Here is an 11,252-nt window from a genome sequence, read left to right as displayed (position 1 = left end):
TGTTGCGTGCCTAATGTTACATCCGAAAACTCAAAGAAGATGCAAGGAATAGATTTATTATGTGCTTTATTGACGATAAAGAGAGATTTAACGTTAACTGAGTAAACGATATGCGATACATGTATTGTGGGGATACATCTATGTTACTGTTAATTTAAGATGAATGAGTGTAAAAAACATCCGACTCGAGCAAAAAGAAGCACTAAAGAAAACAGGTAATCGTTTGGGTGCATGTTTCCGTTACTTTGACGGAAGATAACCAGTTATATAAGAAGGGATAAGATCTATATGACGCAGAATATATAACTTTCTATAACAACATAAGTCTTGAAAATGAGAGAGGAATTGAAAGTGGCACTCGTTATGGGCTTTCTCGTTCTCGGATTTCTATCCGTTTCTTCGGCAACAGTTGAAGGTAAGTACAATAATAATAATAATAATATAGTAGATCTTTTTTGCCGATGTCGTATTTCTCCACGAACTTATCCATAAATTAAATTGTTATACATTGTTGATTTTTTAACAACATTGTTTATATAATATTCTTCCTTTTATCTTGTTATTTCAAAGTGGCAGACCTGTTCATTTCTAGGTATCACTCTGGTATATCTATTTCGTGTTTTAACAGGAAATTATATGATGATTTCTTACTGGTTTATATAAATAATTTCCGATATAGAGTCAATCTGTGTTTTTTAGTGATGGTTCTTTAAGTGAACACTTGCAAAATTTAATTAAAATTTCCTAACGATATGCTAATGTTCTTGCAGGGTTCTCCCATCCACTTTCGCTTCCCTTGTACTGAGTGGAAAATCAGACAAAAGAACTTCCCCTACCCCCTTTAATTTCCCTTTTACTAAGTGGAAAATCAGACCAAAGTTGTAAAGTTTAGTCCTGGCAAAACTTTATAACACCTTTATGAATTGTTTTCCCCTATAAATTATGTGTCCAGATTTGTATGAATTGTTTCCCCCTGGAAATTATGTGTCCAGATTTGTATGAATTGTTTTCCCCTGGAAATTATGTGTCCAGATTTGTATGAATTGTTTTCCCCTGGAAATTATATGTCCAGCTTTAAATATAGTCTGCTAGATCCAATATGTCTTACTTGTAATTATATTATATGGCAGTAGGATTTGTTTTCGCAAAAAATAAACCCCATAAAATAATTCCATCTTAAAATTAAAAAAGAAAATCATACCAGATGAGATTTGTGTAGCTTAGTACTCTACATATCAAAATAGATTTTACTATTTTGACACCACTGTTTTCGATATTGACACTATTGTTTTCCATATCGACACTATTGTTTTCTATATCGATAGTTTTTTATATCGACGCTATTTGTTTTCTATATCGACACTATTGTTTTCTATGTCGACACTATTGTTTTCTCAATGATGACTGAATGCCAGTTTGCGCTATGAAGCTGGCTACTTTGACGGATTTCCCGCATATTGCTAATATTAACGTCATAGTTGTGAATATACGGACGGATTATGCAAAATGATGGATTTTCCCATATCAGAATTTACATTCTTAAACTTGCTATTTCTTTTCAGCGGCTGTGTTGACTACTACGAAATGTCTTAATGTATTTAAAACATTGCAAACAAGGGTAATACATTACAGAAGAATACAATAATCATAAATACCGAGATTTATGTGACCATGGCAATCAATTTCCTCACGATGTCCTCTGATAAAAGAAATACTTTTACACAAACTTTATCTCACTGTGATCCTGTAATTACTTCTAACTTTTTTCTTCAGTTTCGATACAGTTGCGAAGATATTCCCCCAAAACATTAAAACATGACATGGACTGTCTACTTTTATTCACCAGTCACCTTCACATTTTTAATCAACTTTGATTTCGACCTACCTAATCACCTACCTACGTGCCTACGTGCCCTAGTAGGCACATGAAATTATAAACAGACGGGTTGGTTTATATACACACGTAAGACGTTAATATACAAACAAAAACTATCAATGACATTTGTGTTTATATATACACTTAATAATTTTATATCCAAACAAAAACTATTAAAGACATTTCTGTTAGAAAGACGAAACTGTCTTATTAATGATTTGCTATTTTAATGTAACATGTATCTTTCCACTCTGCGTTTGCATACAGTAATGTAGACAATATCACTGGAGATTTAGACACGACAACATATAAGTTATTAGTTTGTTTTATTTAAATACGCAAAAAATAAAACAAAGAAATAGTGTTAAATACAAGTTCCATAATTTTCCTAATTTTTTCCTGTACACAGTGTTTATTAAATAACCGATGTGCTGAACAATACAAAAAGAAAGGACGAGTTGGAAATGAATCTACGTTCAACCCTCTAAGTGTACAAGGTCTATAGATTGTTGGAGGTCAGAGTATGCAATATCTATAATTTGGTGGAGGTCAGAGTATGCAATGTTTATAAGAGGGTGGAGGTCAGAGTATGCAAAGTATATAAGTGGGTGGAGGTCAGAGTATGCAATGTCTATGAGGGGGTGGAAGTCAGAGTATACAATGTCTAGAAGTGAGTGGAGGTCAGAGTATGCTATATCTGTAAATGGGTGGAGGTCAGAGTATGCAATGTCTATAAGTGGGTTGAGGTCAGAGTATGCAATATCTATAGATGGGTGGAGGTCCTAGCATGCACGTTGAGAAATGGATAGAAATTGGAGTATGCCATGATTGCATCATTTTGACGATGTGAAGGAAAACCTATAATTTAACGTCTTGTATGCAGGTAGCATTCAAAATATTTAGTGCTTATAAATATGCCCCAAAACATCTGCTCCATGTTTTCAAGCTGTAAGGCAGGGCCGGCGCTACCATATAGGCAAACTAGGCAGCCGCCTAGGTCGCTGATTTCAAGGGGCGCATTTCTCCAAATCAACAACAGTCTTGAAAAATAAATAAATGCATTTCAGTTTTATTGAGGGTCGTTTTTTTATCCTGATTTATTTCATACAGGGACAAATAATCGGGTATATTCAGTCTGACCGAAACACGAGGCTGACCGGAACAAGCAAAATGAGTGAGTGAAAATCGCGCGTATACGAAACTTTCAGGACGTAATTACGTTCGCGTGTTTTTATAGGCCACGAGTTTTTCCGTGGAATCACGCGTATACGAAACCTTCAGTTTGCCGCGGAAACCAAATTGAGGAGGGTAACTCCTTATTCTAATGGTAAAAACAAGGAAAGAATTGGGCAGACAAATTTGCCCATTTCATGAACTGGGCAATTTGACAGATTGGCCGTAACATATATATACGCAAGTGGTGAGCGTAGTTTCTCAAAGCTCAAGCTTGTAAAATCTTACATTCGCTCTACAATGTTGCAAGAGAGACTAGTTGGCTTGGTAACTATATCACTTGAGCATGCTCAGGCTTCATTACTTGATTTAGCTGAATTGGTTAAAAACTTTGCTGAGGAAAAGGAACGCAAAGTGAGATTTTGAATTGTGTTTCTGTCTGTATTTATCCCTCAGCCAAATTTGGTTTCAGGTGTATTAGTATTGAGTATCTGTTCAACTGTCCATTATGCTGTTAGTTCATCACTAATGTCTATCTTTATGTTTGTTTATTCTTGTCTTAATTTTGCAAATAAAATAGTATCAAGTAGTGCTTTTTTGGGGGGTGGGGGTGTCCGGACATTTGAGCACAGAGGGTTGAAATTTTTTTTTATAAAAAGTGTATTGTTTATAAATTTTAAAATTTATATTTTCGGGGGGTGGGGGTGCGCCAGAATCTAACCTTGCCTAGGGCGCCAGATAGTCTGGCGCCGGCCCTGCTGTAAGGACATTAGTTTTGTCGCGCTTATAATTCTTGCAAACTCGTACACGTTAAGGCAGCCATTAACTGAGACAATTGATAAGAAAATAGTTTGGAATCCAGGGATATAGAAACATGCAGATCAATTTAATCCAATTTGTGGTACGGGCAGGTTTACAGTCAGTCTGGAATCAACATCTACTTGACCTTCTCCTTTACCAAATTGCCAAAACATTTTAAGCATTGCCATGTAGAACCACTACTGCCTGCTGTCGTTTTGCTCATTTTACACTTTCATCTTTTAAACTTAACCCTATTCGTTGACCCTATAAAATTCAAATAGCTTAGTCAAAATATTGGTGTTTTAGTCCGAGTGGAAGAAGTAGAGAAGAATAGTACAACAATAATAATGTTACTAAGATATGCGAAGTCTAACACTGTACGATTCTAGTAGCGAGGTCTAACACTGTACGATTCTAGTAGCGAAGTCTAACACTGTACGATTCTAGTAGCGAAGTCTAACACTGTACGATTCTAGCAGCGAGGTCTAACACTGTACGATTCTAGTAGCGAAGTCTAACACTGTACGATTCTAGTAGCGAGGTCTAACACTGTACGATTCTAGTAGCGAAGTACGATTCTAGTAGCAAAGTCTAACACTGTACGATTCTAGTAGCGAGGTCTAACACTGTACGATTCTAGTAGCGAGGTCTGACACTGTACGATTCTAGTAGCGAGGTCTAACACTGTACGATTCTAGTAGCGAAGTCTAACACTGTACGATTCTAGTAGCGAAGTCTAACAATGTGCGATTCTAGTAGCGAAGTCTAACACTGTACGATTCTAGTAGCGAAGTCTAACACTGTACGATTCTAGTAGCGAGGTCTAACACTGTACGATTCTAGTAGCGAAGTCTAACACTGTACGATTCTAGTAGCGAAGTCTAACACTGTACGATTCTAGTAGCAAAGTCTAACACTGTACGATTCTAGTAGCGAGGTCTAACACTGTACGATTCTAGTAGCGAAGTCTAACACTGTACGATTCTTGTAGCGAAGTCTAACACTGTACGATTGTAGTAGCAAAGTCTAACACTGTACGATTCTAGTAATCCATATACAGCCATCTTTAAAAACAAGAATGGTTACTCCTGTTTTGTTTTGTTTGTAATATACACGTGTCACTCTTTATCCACCAACACATTTAAATAGCAAAAATTAACCAATTCCTCGATTGGCTTTATTGGCGCGGTAATCTAAAACCACAGGAAAGTGTCCTTGCATTTATTCATTATTAACTTTTCTACTACGATTTTACATACTTCCTAAAGTAACTGACTCTTGTACAAGCATCCCCTACCCCCTGAACAATATTTGGTCGATATCCGGTGATTGGAATGGACACGGTGATAGGCGCAATACAAAGGAAAACGTTTGCTGAACGTGAATTTAGACATCCTTGCAACTTTTAGAAAAAAGCTTTTTAAAAACTCAGTCTTGAACGATGGAGATTTTTTAAAAACAAAATGTTATGTGCGCGCGCCTGATGTGTGTGTATGTGTGTGTGTTCGCGAAGTCACCCCCCCCCCCCGAAAACATAATTCTCTCAAAACCTTACCGTGTTTTTGGTTCCAATTTTACTTTTTTCTTACTTTTAAGTAAGTTTTACATGCGTAAACGGAAACCTGCTTCTCTGAAAATCAGAACACGTCTCTCTGAAAACTGAAATCATCTGTTGCAGAAAATGAATTATTTCTTTTCAGAAAAACTGAAAAAGGTTCAAAATGATAATATTACACTCCAATGAACTCCATAAAATAGAAACTAAGTTCGATTATGTGACCAATTACAATAAAATGAACTCGATAAAAAAGAAAATAAATTCGAGTATATGGAAAACCATTGATAATGCAACAGTTTAATCTAAATCCACTGATATGCTTTATGTAGTTTTGACAAATGTTTTAAATTATTAGGTCGTACATGCACTAAAAATATAAATATTTAATTATGTATTAGGGGTTCTGTGATCAAGCATCCAATTCTTAGGTGAATATAAATAAAGAAGAACTCCAGTAAACCGAAAACCTCTCAAAATTGAAAACCCAGCAAAATAAAAACAGAAGTTGGAAAAAGACAAGCCAAAACAAAACCAAATAATGCAAAACATTCCGTTTCGATTGTAGAAAAATTTCTTTGGTACTTGCTTAATTTTTCAGGAAAAAAAAACCTCACTGGATAATCCACACCATTTTTATCTTCTTAAAAAAAATAACTCGCCAACCACTTCATCACTTGCACCAACAGACATTGCACATAAATGACAGAATTTTGGAGCTGAAAGAACTGGAACATCTTTAAGAATGACCTTTAATTTGTCCAAAGGTACATGTTACTTGTCAGACCAATAAAATTGGGATTTCTTACTCAATTTTGTCAAGCACTCGTCCGTGATGGAGAAATTTGGAGCTCATTTCCGGTAATATCATAGCACAAAATCGCATATATTTCATTATACTGATAGGCACTGTGAATTCAGAGATCTCCTTGTCTTTAACTTAACCATGTCTTACAATATATCCTAAAAATGTGACACAAGCACGGCAACAAATCACTTTTACCTAAATGAATTGAATTCTCGAATTCGCATCACTGAGTCGATCAAAGAATTTCCGACTGGTTTTCAAGTGATCTTTCCAGGTGTTGTTTTAGATAATGATGTCTATTATCTAGACCAGACGTTATTATGTCCATTAAATGCTGTAATATTGACGGCGAATTGTTCATTACACTTTATATATATATATATATATATATATATATATATATATATATATATATATATATATATATATATATATATAGTCATCTGGAGTTGCAAAAATCGAAATTTATTTTGCTCTTTCCGTGAGGGGAGTTTGTCAGAATCATAATAAATTGTCAAATTTTGTGACACACTTTCCATTCCCAATTTGGTCAATGCAATCAGCGATTCTTGGCATTCGAAAGGAATCCATTTTGGAGATAATGTTCACTTTTCTAAAGTCAGTATGCATACGGAATGTGTTACCTAGTTTAGGCATTCGAATATTGGGCGATCTCCAGTTACTTTTTATTTGGTTCTGTGAAATCACTCTCCAGTAAATACTGAATTTCGTTTTTCAAACATTCCTGCTTGAGAGAATACATCTTGTAAGGATGATGTTTCACAGGTGCAGAATCTAAAATTTTAGAGTCTTGGTAGATTTTATTTGTTCGTGTTGGAACATCAGGAAACAAGTACTCATATTCATAAACAACTGTTTTAGTTCTCTCGATTGTCGTGGTTGTAGAAGTATAAGTGTCTGGCCCAGGCTGTTTAATGTTTCTGAATTTAAAAGATTGTTTATACCAATGTCATTACAGTCAGTTTGCATTCTATCGTTTGCATCCTCACTGCGAGGGACTAAACTGATTGAATACATAACAGGGCTATCTCTACCAAAATACTATTAGAGCATATTTATGACAATGTTGTTTTTGTTTCATCCTCCAGGTGTTAAATGATATAATTTAAGTAAATCATTTACTTTTCGATTGCATTGGAATCGTACAATTTTCACCTGAATAGGACATTAAGACATGGCCAAGAGAGCCATAACTCTATGACTAGGACGAGAACTCCCTTTTTGTGTATTTCTGTCATAATTTAATTTAATTTTTGACTGAGTAGAGTGAAGATCAGTTCTTGTTACTTCACAATCCTTTGACAATTTATATTCAAAATTAAAGACATAGTCGGGAATATTTATCTTGCAATCTTCATTTGGAAGAAGTTCCTCATTTGATAACTTTGATGGCACACATACAGTGTGTCCAAACACTAGTTCAAAAGGAATAGAATCTAATGATTCTTGAACTGATTCTCTAACAGCAAGCAACAGTAAATGAAAACGCTCATTCCAGTCTTTTCCAGTATCAAAACAATATGACTGAATCATATTTTTGAAGTTTGATGAAATCTTTCCAAAGACTCTTTACTTTCTGGGTTATTGGCAGAAGACTTCAACTGTGCCATGTCTAATTCATACATAACTTGTTCGAAAATTCCAAACATAACAACTTAACATTTGCTTGCACTGAACACATTTAGGATGCCCAAAAAGTGAGAAAAAAGTATCACCAAAGTTTTTACTATGGTTTTACTTTTTAATATTTCTTAAAAGAATTGCCTCTAGAAATCTAGTGGACACATTATGATCAGAAGTGTTCGTTGCCTGGTTTGGTTTAAGGTAAGAGACTGATACAGTCCGCAATTATTTTGCTAAATGGATCGTCATATGCAAGTGTGTTTGTGTGTGTGATTTGGACTTGTCACGTAGCTTTAACAATTTTTCAATCATATAGCTACGATATCTGTCTAGTTTATAGTGATGTTTAGCCCTGGTGCATCATGCCGCAGACATGGAGCACCTAGCAAGGCAGCTGTTAGTTCCATTTTTTTTAAGTCTTTGGTATGACTCGGCCGGGGCTCAAAACCGCGACCTCCAGCACCCGAGGCGGACTCTCTAACCACTAGTCCACCGGAGCGGTCTGGTTATGTGCAAGAATACATTGTTGATGAGCTCCTAAAATTTGACAAGTGTGACAAGATCTACAGTATTTAGAAATATGACTTTTAATTTTGGCCAATAAAATGATTTAAGATCTTGTGATAAGTTTTAATAACCCATAAATGACCAGCCAATGGATTTTCATGGGCTAGACTAATAAGTTACTGTTTCTTAGAATTTAGAATATCAATTTGACCACTCATCATTAGCGGGTACATCAAATGGTCTCCATTTTCTCACAAGGACTCCATTTTTTAAATAAAATAAACTGGGGCTTATGTGGCTTCACTTTCTCTAATAACCCTCTAAAACAAACATGATTTATCAGTATATTGTTCCTGTTCGATAACGAGTGAATGTCTTTTGTCACCATAAGTAGAACAGAGAGAATGAATAGTAAAAAGGGGATCACGCTGATCAATTTCTACTGATTAATCAATACTAGGCGCAAAAGTGACTTCATCAAAAGAATGACCAATAAATGTGTCAGCTAAAGGGATAATTTCCTGAGCAACATCTTTCTCAAGAGTTCTTTTTGCCATACCTCTAGTAACATCACAAGCAGGATATAAATCAAGGATTTCAATCCAAATAATACATGGCAGTTAGAAGAGGGTCAACCACAACCTTATCTCCAGCTTGGTTATTACCTAGTAATAAATGAATGCCTTCAGTACGTAAACAAGTCCCTGCTCTGACAATCACATCTCCTGAAACTAAGTCTGATGCCAAATTGACACAGGGGAGGAGAACATTAACAAAGCCACATTCCACTCTCTAAATAAAACACTTTCGCTACAAGAAGGATTCTCAAAGGCAAAACACCTAATAAGACTCTGAGAAGCTCCTGTGTCCCTCGATATTTTAATAGAAATATCCTTGGCAGAATCATCAATAAGTGATACTGAACATTTCAATATGAATGGTTCATAAATCTCCATAAGGAAATCAGACTGGGGTTTACTTGATCCAACCAGTTATTGCTTTCAATATGCAGAACCATGACACTGACCTCTCTAAAATAACAGCATTTAGAATTGCACTGTCTTTATTCTGTTGCTTATTTTTCATAAATAACACACCCTTTCTTCTTACAATAAGAACATGCAAGACAAGATAAGGATTTCTTATAGGCCTTTTCAGACGTTTGATTTCTAAAAGTTGCCAGATTAATATTTGAAAAGAGAATGAAATGTGTTTTTTTTTTTACAACACAGTTGCTATGAGGACGACATATCAACAGTGAAATGTAAATATCACGATCTTTGCCAGTACGTAAACTCGGTAATAATAAAGTCTAATGCTCTCAAAGTGAAGAAAATATTTATCAACTTCTCTTTTTGTTGAGAAGTGGTACTAACCTTATATTTCTGGTAACATCGAAACTTGAACTTTTGTGCACAAGGGGGGAGGGAGATTTCTGCCTGCCAGTTTTAATTCTTTTAGCCTATAATTGCATTTCCTTCATCGGCATCTGCTTTATTCCAACACAGTTGTTGTTATAACAGATTACTTCTAAATATTCATATACAGTCAGTGTTATAACATATTACTTCTAAATATCCATATACAGTCAGTGTTATAACATATTACTTCTAAATATCCATATACAGTTAGTGTTATAACAGATTACTTCTAAATATTCATACACAGTTAGTGTTATGACAGATTACTTCTAAATATTCATACACAGTTAGTGTTATGACAGATTACTTCTAAATATTCATATACAGTCAGTGTTATAACAGATTACTTCTAAATATTCCTACACAGTTAGTGTTATGACAGATTACTTCTAAATATTCCTACACAGTTAGTGTTATGACAGATTACTTCTAAATATTCATATACAGTCAGTGTTATAACAGATTACTCTAAATATTCCTACACAGTTAGTTTTACGACAGATTACTTCTAAATATTCATATACAGTTAGTGTTATGACAGATTACTTCTAAATTGTCCTATACAGTTAGTGTTATGACAGATTACTTCTAAATATTCCTATACAGTTAGTGTTATGACAGATTACTTCTAAATATTCCTATACCGTTAGTGTTATGCAGATTACTTCTAGATGTCCATCTGCAGCTGGTGTTATGACATTGCTTCTGACTATTCTAATAAAGATAGTGTTATGACAGATTTTTTGGGTATATTCCTTTATAATTAGTGTGATCATAATTGATTACAACATATTCGAGTAATTCAATGATATGAAAGCATACTATTTCATGGCTCTTGTTAATTGCAGAGTTCCAGTGTTACATGTGTTCCTACAGTGTCTGGGATAAGACAGGTTCATTACATGACTGTATAACACATCCGATGTTGTTAAGTGACCTGAATCATCTGAAGTGTGGCAATTACTGCGTTTTCTCTGAACAGTATGACAAATGTAAGTAAAATTGAAATGTGGCCTACATATTGAATCCATGCTCAACGCAATGACGTTAAACTATTTGGACCTTTATCCTCAATGTAGCGATATTGACCCAGAGGTTTACAGGGTGAGAAACTATATCACAGAATGTGTTGTTGCGGCTTCTTAATAAGAAATTATATCCCACGTTTGATGAAGTAATGGAAATATATGCAAGAAAAAAAGTCTCCAAAATTTAATGAGAATTACATTTAAAAGAATGTTATGCCTGTCATTAAATGATGTAATGCTATGAAGTTATCTGTCTGTCTGCTTTGTTTTCTGTACAATAGTTCCAGTTCTGGATGACTTGTTCTTTGGGTAAGGAAGACAGCTATTGATTCTGGGGTTAAAGGTCAAGGTAATTTTGAATTGAAGAAGGCAAAGACAGGTTTCCACACTATATCTTTAGTTCTACAGCAAATTCCTTGACCAAACTTTGTGGATAACA

At 34.9% G+C, this 11,252-nt stretch overlaps 1 long non-coding RNA gene across 1 annotated transcript; it reads left to right on the top strand.

Moving 5' to 3' along the window:
* The first annotated feature begins 278 nt into the window (after positions 1-278).
* Positions 279-10,902, top strand: LOC149773792 (uncharacterized). Its single transcript, XR_016417276.1, has 2 exons — positions 279-415; positions 10,634-10,902. It is a non-coding gene; the product is annotated as an uncharacterized LOC149773792 (long non-coding RNA).
* The last annotated feature ends 350 nt before the right edge of the window (positions 10,903-11,252 follow it).

This window comes from Sinohyriopsis cumingii, unplaced genomic scaffold (genome assembly GCF_028554795.1).
Source record: "Sinohyriopsis cumingii isolate HCF-2022 unplaced genomic scaffold, ASM2855479v2 utg000555l, whole genome shotgun sequence".
Lineage (NCBI taxonomy): Eukaryota > Metazoa > Mollusca > Bivalvia > Unionida > Unionidae > Sinohyriopsis > Sinohyriopsis cumingii.
This window is presented reverse-complemented; position numbering and strand designations above follow the sequence as displayed.